This window comes from Pan paniscus, chromosome 1 (assembly GCF_029289425.2).
Source record: "Pan paniscus chromosome 1, NHGRI_mPanPan1-v2.0_pri, whole genome shotgun sequence".
NCBI lineage: Eukaryota > Metazoa > Chordata > Mammalia > Primates > Hominidae > Pan > Pan paniscus.
The window spans coordinates 55,092,286-55,106,763 of NC_073249.2; the positions used below are offsets into that span (position 1 = coordinate 55,092,286).

Below are 14,478 nucleotides of genomic sequence, written 5' to 3' on the forward strand. Positions count from 1 at the left end.
TAAATAGTGGGAGATATACCTAATGTAAATGACGAATTAATGGGTGCAGCACACCAACATGGCAATGTATGCATATGTAACAAACCTGCACATGGTGCACATGTACCCTAGAACTTAAAGTATAATAGAAAAAAAAAAGAAAGAAAGATACAGATAGTGTAAGACATTGCTACAAATTACAAGAGAATAAAAAGCCTTGACAATCTACATAAAATGCATAATGCCAGACTGGAATGAGGACTGGGAAAACTAACAGCTTCAGTGAACAATAGTAGGAGAATTGGCTCTGTTTATCTTGGATTATATTACTTATCTCCTAAAATAAAATCAGAATTTATGATTCTATGCTGAGAAACTGTGTGGATAGATGGATTGATGTATAGATATAAAAGAAAAATTGGATAGGAGCTAATTGATAGCTAGTAAAAAAGAAGTAACAGTGTACTTATAAATTATCATGGATGCTGAACTAAGAAAGATTTGATAAGTAACATAATAATTACATACATAGATATGTATGTGTTTATTAATAGATGTACTTTTGTGAATTTCAACAATTTCATATGTACAAACATATGTATCCATACCTTGATTGGCTATTCAAATTGACCCCTTACATATACATTGTAAATGAAGATAAGAAACTTCTCTCTACGAATTTTCTAGACCATTTCTTCACGATTTGAAAATGCATATATTTAAGATAATTGTATTTGATAGGAGATGACTATTGTGCATTGTTATTTGGTTTGATAATTTTCTTCAAAATGAATAAAACTCTTGCTAGATATGAAGCTTTCAGCTTAGTCATATCTGAGTCATGCCAATCAAAAAGGCAATCTGGAAACTGAAGATTCTGTGAATAGAGCATTAATTTTACTGCTGAATAATTTAAATGTGGTTACACAGATATTCCTCAAATCTCAAAGTGATTTTATAAGCCACAAATATGCTCTTGTAACTAGCAAATTTATGTTCACAGATAATGTAGAGAGAGTTTTAGCAGTAGAGAATGAGGAAAAAAGGAGGTAGCATTAAATATTAAAATTTGGAATCATGCAGGATATGGTTAACATCTTCAGCCAAAAAGATATTTGTAATGAGGACAAATATTATTCAGGAAATAATCATTTGAACTGCTGTATGCAAGAATAACTAATCATATACTTTTCAAGTAGTTTGAGAAAAAATGATTTTTCTGAATTCAGTAGTTCTTATAAATCCTTTTTGCTTATATGAACAAAGTTGGAAGCTATATGGACAATATAGCCAGATTATTTTAACTGTGTAGATAAACATTCAGAATAGTGTAATCCAGATATAATATTTTATTTTCTCATTTATCTTAATTTTAATCTCAACATACACATTCCTTTTCTATTTTTGCATAACAAATGACACACGGTAACTTGGGCATGATTTAACTGAATCGTCTTACGATCTCATAGGCGGCAATCAAGATGTGTGCTCAACAATATTCTTTGGCGAAGATCAGGCTCCTCTTCCAAGTTCATATGGTTGTTAACAGAATTTAATTCATTTTGTTTTGCTGGCTGTCAGCAGGGACTGTTCTCAGCTCCCACACCTGAACACACGACTTTCTCACACACTCTCTCACAACAGGGCTGCTTACAGTAGAAAAATACTTTTTGTGTCTGAACGTGTCTCTCTTTTTAGAGTGTCATTTGATTAACTCAGGCCCATCTGGCATAATTCTCCTTTTGTGTAATTCAAAAACAACACATTTAGGAACTTATTCTCATCTGGAAATTCCCTTCATGCTTGCCACGTTGTCACAAAGGTGGTCTCCATCTATTCACAGGTTCCATTCACCCTCAAAAGGAGACATATTATGGGGTGTATATATCAGAGAGTGGGATTTGAATCATTTTAGAATTCTGCCTATCACAACTTTATTCATTTTGTATTCCTGAATAGTAAATAATCACAAATTTGCCAGTTAATGCAGCCTTCATTATTTTCTCAGGGTTGCTCTAGGTCAGGAGTTTGGGGACAGCACAGGTAGGTTCTCTGATTGGGACCTCACAGGGTGTGAACCAAGAGTAAATGGGGGCTGACATCGCATCTAAGATTCATAGCCCAATTCTAAGTTTATCAGTCGTTGGCATAATTCAGTTGCTTGCAGTTGTAGAACTGAGAACTTTGTTTTTCTTCCTGTCTTATCAATTGGGAGCATTTCAGCTCCTAGAGACTGCCTGCCAAAGTCTGCCCCATGACATGTTCTACAACATAGTAGGTTTTTTCCATAAGGGCAGCAAGAGAATATTTTTCACTTCAATTGAATCTGCCTTATTTTAAGTTATTTCAGGTCTACTCATGTTAATTACTGCAGACAGTCCGTGACTTATGATGGTTCAACTTAAGGCTTTTTTGACTTTACTGTGGTGCAAAACAGATATGCATTTAATATGCTCCACTACTTACAGTGGGGTTATGTCTGGAGAAACCCATCATAAGTTGCAAATATTGTTAAGTAGAAAATGCACTTTTGACTTATATTTTCAACTTCTGATGGGTTTATCAGGACGTAGCCATCATAAAAAGAGAGCATCTATATTTTGAGTAACTAAAACTCAACTGATTAGGGGCCTTGATCACATCTTTAAAATTCCCTCAATGTATTTAAAGAACAATTAATCTTTCCATGTATTTTAAAAACGATTAATTTTTTTTTAAAATCCTGTTATAATACAAGGTCATATAATCACATCATATTCACAAGTTGCATTCACAATCTAAGAGAGAAGATTAGATAGGACATATACAACAAGGGATTAGAATCTTAGAAATATGATTATTTGTGAAATAATTGGGGCATATATCTTCATTTTTCTTTTAAAAATGTTTTATTTTATTTTTCATTTTTGTGGGTACATAGTAGGCATACATATTTATGGATTATGTGAGATATTTTGATACAGGCATACAATGTGTTATAATCTCATCAAGTTATTTTTTTCAATTTAAAGCTGTGCTATAGTGACTTTATGTGTATTTTTTCTATATAAGCATTTTAAAAAGTAGTGATACAAATACAAATTAAAATTAAAACAATAATTTCACTTAGCTCTTATCAGATGGGTAAGAGGCACATATACTTTTTCCTGGTTTAATAGATTAAAGCATTCTGGAAAAACTCAGATAATACTAGATATCCATTATTATTTAATATTAAGTTTTTAATAAGAGTTGTTACATTATTGCTATTAAATTTTAAGGTGAATCATAAGAATTTAAGGCATTTATTTGAGATGACTTGAAATAATCATTTCTAAGCTCTTAGTTTCACACAAAATGGAAAAAGAGATCAGAAAATACATGGAGAGAAGTTCAAAACTGTAGTACTGAAGGATCGCATGCCTGGAGGAACCCTTAAGTAAGAAATGCAAACTTTGTTCTCTTGCCATCCCACCCCAGTCAATAGGCTCCAGAGTAATGACTCTACAAGGGAGACTTCCAAAGCAAACCTCGAACACCACAACCATGAACATATTCCTGAATGGTTCACAGTGCATTTGTGTACTTAAATATTTGTGGAAATACTTGTTCATTTTTTTTCTGAAAACATTATACATAAATGAGCAACTTCTAATTCTTAGTTTCCCTAGTCTTGGTTTACCATTATTTCGATCTGTTAGAGAGTTTTTGTCTAGATTTTTGTTTGTTTCCTTTTTTGCAGATTTAATTAACCATTGTTTCTCCCTTCAATTTACTTTCATGTACCTAGGTTCAGACATGTCTCTCCTTGTTTTGAGGAGTCAGCTAATTGGGAATAAAATCTTGATTTCGGTCTCTAAACTGCATCCTCGCTAGACTCTTCTCCACCCTTCCCCAACCCATCCACAACTCTGGATTCAGATTTCTAAGAGGAGAAGTACTGAGATCACTAGATACTTTCTCAAGTATCTTCTCAGAAGCTACAGCGTTATAAGGAGAAGTGCTGAAAAGTAGATATGAAAATACTATCAACCTAAAAAAATACAATAGAGAAAATTGTCTCTAAATATATTGGTTTTATTTGAGAATAAGAAATGAGGATTATAATCTGGAATGCATGGAATGATAAAATCCACAGTGCATTCAGTGATGGAAGGGTAAGAGGCACTTTTACTAGCAAAAAGAGATTTATGTAAGTTCCTTAGAAATAGATTTCATTGGTCCCAGAGGTTCAAAGTCAGAGATGTTATCAGTTCATTGGTGGAGATGCTGTTACTGGGCAATTGTTTTTCTGAGAACATCTTACCTGAATGACAGAAGTCCTAAAGAATGCCTAAGTGATAACCTTTATCAATGCAGGAGACATGTGAAGGACATAAAAGGGATTTTAGAAACAGTTCTTATCTCAAACACATAAGCATGAGTCCTTAGAAATAGTTCTTATCTCAAACACATAAGCATGAGTCTCCTCACCTTCAGGGCTTTACATATTCTATTTTGTTCGGGAAGACAAAAATGATTTCGTCCTGGTATCTGTAACATTCACAGTACAAACACTCTATATATGTTTTGTCACACTTTTGGGGTCAATCTTGACAACACATGGGATAACCTGGTGAGGTAAGTTTTTCTCTGACAAAGTCTCTACCAAGATTCATTGTCCTCATGGAGGCATAAAACACTGTGCCACTGATGGAACACCAAGATTAAAAAAATACTAAAAGGATAATCAAATAATGAAATGTATAGCCGCAAAATTCTATATGATGTTATGATATTTGTTACATAAACCTGACAATAAAAACTTAGAAACATTGTATATAGTAATATATACAGAGACATAACTTGTGTTCAATACTGTTTAAAGCATTTTAGCTTAATTATGATTTGCTAAAACATCTTGTGTTCTTTGGCTTTAGAAATAGACCTTCTTTTTCAAAAGTCAAAAGTTTAGACTCATTCTCTACGATGCTATCCTTTCTAAATATATTTGTCTCTATGACCAGTATGTTAATGGTCATAGAGAATATTAATATTTTCAGAGAGAAAAGTCAACATTTTCTCTTTAGCAGAAATCTATGGACAGCTATTTGCCTTTATTGTAAAACAGAATTATTCTAATGCAGATGTCTCCTAATGGCAAAAAGCAGAATAGTGTTCGTAACTTTTACACTGCTTCTGTTAACTGCTCTTGTTTTATCGGAAATATCTTGACTCTGTTAATACATTTTCTATTGAGGTAAATTATGTAATAATCTAGGCCACAGGTTCCTTGACTATAAAAGCAGTTTGAAAAGACAGGAAGTTACTTTCAGCAACAAGATTTTTTAGTCTGACTTTCCCTGCCCCTTCTGTTTACAATGTTATTCTTCCTTGGCTCACTCTTTATCATGAATGAAATGGCCACATGTTAATGCTCAGATATTCTGTAATTGCTGAGTGTTGTTTACTTTCATGAATTCCTGTTAAATATATACAATGTAAAAATATAGATTTTTATTATTTGTATTATTGTTCACTATATAAAATAATTTATATCATTCAGATCACAATATCCTCATGTGTTGAGAAATTATTTCATAGCTTACACTTGTAATATATTGTGAGTTGCCTAGGAAGAAAGGATGTTTCAGGCTTCAAGTTGCTTTTTGTTAAACATAAATGAGGAGCGGCAGATGTTGATGAGAGTATCTGAGAAAATTCCAGTTTTTCTTTTCATGTACTGTAGATTAGAGATCAGTTATATATCTCTGGCAAAAGAGAAGGGAAACATCATCTTATTTTTGTACTTACACTGAGCTATCAGTGGAGCTGTTCTTTAAAATAGAATACAGATACTTCTTACAGTTTTTGACATCAGTAAGAGGTATAATGATAACACACTATGTAATAGCTTGATGTCTCTTTATGTTTGGAATCTTTTCCAGGCCCTTCCAGAAAGAATGGGATACCTGATATTTGTCCCGTGCCAGCCTAAATAGGTGGCTAGCCATTTACCAAATGATGTCCAAAAGAAAGTACAGAGTGAAAGTAGGGTAAATGAGAATAAGTGCCCAGCAGGATAAAGGAAAAAAACATAAGAAGGTCCTAAAAGCAGATGTTTAGAGCCTCAGAACCAATGAAATAAGGAGGTACGAAAGCAAAAGCCAAGAAGAAAGGACAGAAACAGGCCAAGGGGAAGACCTTTTCTCCTTTTGTGGTGTCTCATCTCTTCTTAAAGATGAGTATATGGAAATTAGAGATATTAAACTCAAATATGTGTGTGTTTTAGTTAATTCAATACAATTTATTTCAAAGATTTCTACAAGCATTTATTAAAGGTTGTTTAACCAGTGCTACTTTACCTGAATATTTTGTATTCAAAGATAGATGAAGCTAATTAAAGTATATTATATATTATATATTATATATATATTGTATAGAGAATAATAAGAATTTCTATATAGTGCATATTTAATAGAAATCTACCACTGTTTTCATAAAAAATCCAACTGCTTTCAGAAATGAAGTAGATTTAAACTATTTTTGTCCCTCTGAATTAATAGTTACAAGCAGTGGATGGATGATACAGGTTACATTCAGACAGCAGTGGTCTGCCCTAAAACTGTTAACATATGGTAATGATCCTTTCATATCTTTTATCTGTTCTACATTTTCTTCCAAAAGAAAATTATGTAAAGGCCACCACAGTTTGTGGAGAAAACATAAAATTTTACTACTGTTCTGTAGTAAATCCAACAGAATGAGCACAAGTTAATTAAAATATTTACCCCCTTGGCTATTATGAAATTACCTGCACACAGTAAGAGTATAAAGTAGTCTTACCTGATTTATGTGATTGATAAAATATGTTGTAGATTTGTGTGACTGATAAAAACTGGTACCCAGGGAGGATATATATATATATATATATATATATATATATATATATTTTATATATATATACACATATATATGTGTATATATGTACATATATTATATATATATAGTGTGTTTGTGTGCATGTGTTTCCATTTTTAAAGTTTTTAGCATGTAAATTATTTTAGTTTTCTTCTAATAAGAAATTAAGTTTGCTGTAAAAGATGTAGAGGGAAATAACTTCATTTTTTTAATCTAAAATGTTTCTTGTGGTTGATGCATCTTATTTTCTTATAACACATTTCTGAACACATATTTTAAGTTACTATGCAAGTATTTTAGGAGCAAATATTAAAAGGGACCTCAAAATGGTATGTAAAGCTGTGGTAAGCAAGATATGCCAAGGCAATATTAGAATACAAAAGTTATCATAATTTTAGTTATGAAGGTTATTGGGTTTCGGGTGAGGAAGAGAAAACTCACCTGCTTATTGATGGAAGAGTAAGAGTTTGCAGGATAAAAATGGAAGCCAAAGCTTCAAATGAGGGATAACAACATGTACTACAATTGCAATGGAAAAAAACTGAGCTTTTAAAAGAACTGGCAATGCCGTGGAGCTATAGTTGAGTGAATAAAAAAGATTATACGTAACTTGAGGTTGAACTAGTAGGTAAAGAAAGACTTTAGAGTGAATTCTAAATCCAATGGATGCTCTATTAACATTTGAGAAATACTATTCATGATTCTGCCTGAAAAATTAGTTAGAAACAAACAAAAATGTAAGGGAAAGAGAAATAAATTTATCAATAATTTTGGAGAAGAGTTAGAGGAAGTTGGATTATGAAGGTGACAGCAGAGAATGAAGGAAATGCAAGGAATTCAAACAGATTGTGTAGTTCTAATTCACAGGACTTGGTGATGAGCTGGATGTGTGTTATGAAGAAAACACAATATGTAAAGAATGAGACCCAAGTGGTTTTAATTGAACAACTGCATGGATTAAAATTTTATTTACTGAGCCTTGTTGTTAGGGCCAAGCATTGTAAAGAATTCTGATTCTTATGAAGCAAATGTTGAAGATGTTAAGTAGGTTTATGTGGATAAATAAATATGTAAATAAAGTAAAATTAATTATAATTAGATCATACATAAATAAATTAGGGCAATTTTAGGTTCAGTTTTTAAATATCCTGATGTCTAATATTATGAAATATTAATTAATGACCTCATTGAATTGTTTAAAAATGTTAAAACCACTAAAGACATGAAAGGAAATATGAAAAACAAAGGACTTATATGTAGATATTTAAAGAACTATAAACCAATATTAAAATTGGACAGATGCAGTTTTAACCTGGATAATTAAATACTGGAAAAGATGTAGAGTAAGTGTGAAGGCAAATATAAAATGGCACCAAAGTTGGGGAGTTTCTTATAAAATCTAATTTATTCTGATCATACAACCCAACATTCTGTCTTGCTATTTGCCCAAGAAAAATGAAAATATGTGTCCACATAAAAATCTGAATGCAAATGTATAGTGGTTTAAATATAAAATGGAAAATATCTAAATGTCTTTTTAAAACAATATTAAATATATTTTCATAAAATTCTTCCATCTTTAATCAGCTACTGTGCTGATAAATCTGCAAGAGTTGTGTATAATTCACAGTAATATCCAACCTCACTTGACCAGGGGCCATGTTTTTTTAAAATGGAGAACTAGATCTAAATGGTCATAGAACCCACTTTGGAAACATAAGTCCATCGGAATACTCTGGGGACCAAATAATTCAGTTCTATAAATCTATGCAAAGTAACATGCAAAATATGGAGAATTGTATACTATAAAGTATAGTTTATCATTTAAAAATATACAAATGTTCAACAATGGAGGAATGGTTAAGAAAATTATTTTAGTCAATAAAATATCACATGACCAATTGTGATAGATGGGAATACTGTGGTAATGAGTAAGTATATGTGTACATACATATACATGTATATATATATATATTTATATACTGAAAAAAGCTGGAATAAAGATGTTTCACAATTATTACAGCTATATAAAGAAAAAGGAAGCATATCAAAATATTAACATTAAGTATATTAGGATTATAATATTGCAAATTTTTTAAATATATATTTTCTTTTTAAAATAGTCTCTGAGAGACTTTAGCACCAGATCTGCCAATTCTATCTCACCAACTAGAAGGGCAGATAGAAGGTGTAAGGATATTTTGAATCATCTCCGGAAGTGTAGTTCTAAGAGATTCCCCCAGAGACAGTTATTTCTAGGTAGTGGGGGAGGGACCGGAAATTAAGTAAGAATTCCCTTAAGAATCAGTGGCTGGTTAGTTAAGTGGCCTTCATCTTTGGTGAGGTGTGTTCCTTTCTTTTAAAAACAATTGTTTATATAATTGGCACACAACAATTGCACATAACACTGCATGTTCGTACTTACATGGAATCTTAAAGAGTTGATTTCAGAGAAGTAGGGAGTAGATATTGGTTACCAGAGGCTGTTTGGGGCGGGAGGAACCTAAAAAGGTTGATCAGTAGATCAAAAGCTTTCATAAGACAGGAAGAATAAGTCCTGGTATTCTATCACACAGTAGTATGACCATAGCAAATAGCAATTTAGTGTCTATTTCAAGATAGCTAAAAGATAAGATCTTGTGTGTTGTCATCACAAATAAATGATATATGTTTAAGGTGATGAATATGATAATTACACTATGTATACAAGCATTGAAACAAAACATTGTACTCCATAAATATATACAAATGTCTTTAAATTTTAATGGATGAAGGAACTGTGATACAGTCACATATACTAGAATGCTATTGACCAATAAAAATAATGGTTAAACTTTTGATACATTCAGCAGCAGAAATGAATCTCAAGCCCATTAAATGAGAGAAGCCAGACTCGAAAGACTACATACTATAATAATCCATTTATAAAACATGCTAGTATAGGCAAAATTATTGAGGCAAGAAATGTATCAATTGCTGTTGGTACACAGGCTCAGGGAAGTGATGTAACACAAAGGGGCATTGGGGAACTTTTTGTGGTATTGGAAAGATATATCATGATCGTTTTTCCACAAAGCATTTGTCAAAATCCAGAGAACTAGATGGAATTAATGATTTATTCTGCTATATGTAAATTTTAATTCAGTAACATGACTAAAAAACCATATATACATCCAGCTATCAATTTTATCAGTACATAAAAGTGTTCTGTATGAGTGATAGTAAACTTTAGTATCTGTATTAAATTAAAATTAACATAAACTGTTTTCAGATTTTGTCTATAAGGTTAGCAGAATTAAACAATTTGTAAGGTTAGCAGAATTAAACAATTTGTAATGTTTTATATTAAACTCACAAAGGTATTAAAATATAGAATATTCAAACTATATTTATTTGATAACACATTTTAATCTATTTACTTATTTATTTATTTATTTATTTATTTTGAGACAGAGTCTCGCTCTGTCGCCCAGGCTGGAGTGCAGTGGTGCGACCTCGGCTCACTGCAAGCTCCCTTTCCCGGGTTGACGCCATTCTCCTGCCTCCGCCTCCGGAGTAGCTGGGACTACAGGCACACGCCGCCACGCCCAGCTAATTTTTTGTATTTTTAGTAGAGACGGGGTTTCACCGTGTTAGTCAGGGTGATCTGTATCTCCTGACCTTGTGATCCTCCCGCCTCGGCCTCCCAAAGTGCTGGAATTACAGGCTTAAGCCACGGCGCCCAGCCTATCTTTTTATTCTTAGCAGGAATAACAAGTAATTTAAAGCAGTAACAGAAGTGTCCTGTTCTTTAAAAATTCCTGGTGATCAAATTAATAAAAGTTGTATGTCTTATACTTAAAAATAACAACTCTTTACAAATGGAGGGAAAATAAAAGGAAATTTAAAAGGAAAATTTAATATCCTATTTTATAGGCTAATATGATGGTCAGTGGTGGTTTTGGATTCTGCATGTTAGAGTCATTTACTGCAGCTACAACAACGATGTTTTTAAAATCACATATTCTTACTATTGCCCGTGTTATCTAGTTATTATTGACAAAAACGCTATTTCTAATCATTTCCTTATTTTAATGAATAAATATTTTTTTTTCTTTGAACGCTACACAATTTACAAGAGGAAAAGAAGCCAGGCTCCAAGGGCATACACTGGGGAAAGCACAGTCTTCTCAAAAATGATGCTGGGAAACCTGAATATCCATATCCAGAAGAATAAAGCTCTCACCACATGGAACAATCAAAATGCATTAAAGACTTAAATCTAAGGCCTGAAACTAAGAAACTACTTTAAAAGAAACAACGGCAACACTGAGGTAACAATTCAGGATACTGGTCTGTGCAAAGACTTCTTGGGTAAGATTTCAGAAGCAGAGGCAACAAAAGCCAAGAAAGACAGACAGGATTACATAAAGCTAAAAATCTGCACAGCAAAGGGAGTACTCAAGATAGTGAAGTGACAACCTAAAGAATGGGAGAAAATATTTGCAAACTATCCACCCTGCAAAGGATTAAGAATATAAGGGACTCAACAACCACAAAAAAAAAACACCAAAAACAAAACAAAACAAAGAAACAAATAATCCAATTTTAAAATGGGTCAAAGATCTAAACAAATATTTCTCAAAAAAAGACATAAAATGGTCAGTAGGTATATGAAAGAATGCTCAACATTACTAATCATCAGAAAAATGCAAATCAAAACCATAAGGAGATATCTCACTCCAGTTAAAATGCCTTCAATGAAAAAGACAAAAAAAATCACAAGCTTCTGAGAAAGAGGCAGAGAAAAGAGAGCACTTATACTCTATTGGTTGGAATGTATAGTAGTAAAGCCATTATGGAAAACAGTGTGGAGTTTTCTCAAAAAGCTAAAAATGGAATGATCATAGGATTCAGTAATCCCATTGCTGGTTATAGAGCCAAAAGAAAAGAAATTGGTATATTGAAGAGCTATCTGCATTCTCATGTTCACTGCAGTAACATTCACAGTTGTCAATATATGGAATCATCCTAAGTGGCAATCAATGTTTGCATGAATAAAGAAAATGTGGTATATATAAACAATGAAGCCAGACAAAATAATAAAATCCAGTCACTTGCAGCAATATGGTTGGAACTGGAGATCATTATGTTAAGTGAAATAAGGCAGGCACAGAAAGACAAATACTACATGTTCTCACTCATATATGGGAGCCAAAAAAGTGGATCTCATGGAAGTAGAGAGTTGATTCATGGTCACCAGAGACCGAGAAAGACAGGAGAGATAGGGGTTGGAGAGTGGTTGGTTAATGGGTATAAAAATAAAGTTAGATTGGAGGAATATGATATAGTGTTTAAAAGTACAGTAGAAAGACAATAATTAACAATAATGTATTGTATACTTCCAGATAGGCAGAAGAAAAGTATTGGAATATTCTCAACATAAAGAAAAGATGAATGTTTGAAGTGGTAGATATTCCAATTACCCTGATTTGATTATTACACATTGTATGCATGTATCAAAATATCACATGTACCCCTTATGTACAACTATTATTAATATGTATCATAAAAGTCTTCCTCTGAATCTAAAATTCAGTTATAATAAATAGTTGTAAAATAAAGAACCTCATTATCTTTAAGTCCAACAGATCCTGTTTAATAAGTACCAATAATTTAACAACTCTGTGTATTATCTTATTCTCAATGTGATTAAAAGTTAACTCTCCTTTACTCTACCATTACAATTACCTATACAAAATTTTTCATGTGCCTGATTTTTATACATATTTTTAAAATACTAAGATTTTGATATTTCTGTAGTTTTCATAGTTGCTATGTTAGTGGCTGAAAAGTAGTAATTATATAAAATGATTTTATAAGTCATTTTAATCACATTTAACTCTTAGTACCATCGATAATATTGCAGTGAGCACTTTGATTTAGAATACTTTTAAACATTTTGTTTATAATTGACACACAATTGTACATATTTAAAAGTTTTCATGTAAATAGTCATTTTTAGGGACAAAAGATCTTGATTGTTTTATGAATATTACAGTTCCATGAGAATGGGATAATTGAGCTTAGAGAGACAAAGAGATTAGTTTTAATACTGTTTTAATAAAGTAAGAAGAACTTATAGTTTCTGGGGCTAGAAGAAGAAAGACAACAGATTGATGAGTTTGACGAGACAATTCTATCAACTGAGCTTATTTGGAGTACATTAAAGTTAAGTGAACTTCTATAATGTTACTCCATTAATTTTTCTAATATTATCTTCTTAAATTTAAAAATAAACATTATTTTATGTGAGTGACTGAATTATCCACCAAGGATTATTATCTAATGCAATTTGGCTCATGATATTATGTACCTTCTACCTCCATGAAAGATGAGGTGGGAATTCAAAGCAGATGATAGTGAGAGATCATTAAAAACAATGTGTTTTAGGGAAATCAAATGCCTATAAGGAAATATGTGAAATAAGTGAAATATGGCCAAATGTAAGATAGTAGGGGATATTAGAATTTTAGACAAATAGGGACATGTAAACCAGATTGAAAGAATATTAATTCCTAATGCTAAAGCAAAGTGTGGGACCCAAAATGTCAATCTACTGACCATATTTGCTTCTAAACCCAAATGTTTCTGACCCTTTGACCCTATATTATATGCCATTATATATAATGGCATTTTACCCTATATTATATACCAAAATATATAATTGACCCTATATTATATACCAAAATATATAATTATTGAATGTCAATGTTTAAATTTTATTTTATACTTTTATCATTATTTTTTTAAAGACAGGGTCTCACTCTGTCACCCAGGCTGGAGTTCAGTGTTTAGATTATAGCTTACTATGACCTCCAAATTCTGACCTCAAGCTATCCTCCCATCTCAGCCTCTCAAGGAGCTGGGACTACTGGTGTGTGCCACTATGTCTAGCTAATTAACAAAAACAATGTGAGGGGTTTGCTTAGTTAACCAAGCTGATCTCGCACTCCTGGCTTTAAGTGATCCTCCTGACTTAGCCTCCCAAAGCACTGAGATTATAGACATGAGTCATGTCATCTGGCACTATTTTACCATTATTAATAGCAGAAATACTATGATAGAAACATAAATCTAACAAGATATTTTAAGCACGTATTATGAAAGATAAATAATTGTTCATTCTTTGCAAGCTTGTATAATCATAGACCTCAACATGCATTTTAAACTCTAAATATAGTGGACAAGGAGTGATATTTATGGTAAATGATATTTTCCATTAATTTGTAAGCAAAATTGTGCTTGTATGCTAATATGCATTAATTTGGTAAGAGTTTGTAAACTTCTATAATAAGCAGAAACACTCATGTCAGATATATTAGTTTTATATTATACTTGAGACATTAAATATTATCCTAATTGAAATGTCAGTTATTAGACATTTATTTATGATCAACTGTCAACTTTTTAGCTTTTTAGCACTATATGCCACATAACATTATGTTATTTACCATATATTTATTGTACAATGTATTTTCTAATCCTACAAACAATAGTTGTCTTCTTCTTTAGGAAATTTAGGACAGGCGTGGGGGCTCACGCTTGTATTCCCAGCACTTTGGAAAGCTGAGGCAGGTG

General features: G+C 32.0%; 1 long non-coding RNA gene across 2 annotated transcripts in view; it reads left to right on the forward strand.

The window, feature by feature from the left end:
* The window catches only part of LOC117976610 (uncharacterized), a 136,286-nt gene that overhangs the window by 96,371 nt on the left and 25,437 nt on the right, over positions 1 to 14,478 (forward strand). The window contains exon 2 of one of the 2 annotated variants that reach the window (XR_008624819.2): positions 10,977 to 11,171. The exons of the other annotated variant lie outside the window; for it this stretch is intronic. This is a non-coding gene — a long non-coding RNA (uncharacterized LOC117976610). The remainder of the gene's footprint in view (positions 1 to 10,976; positions 11,172 to 14,478) is intronic. 2 annotated transcript variants of the gene reach the window in all.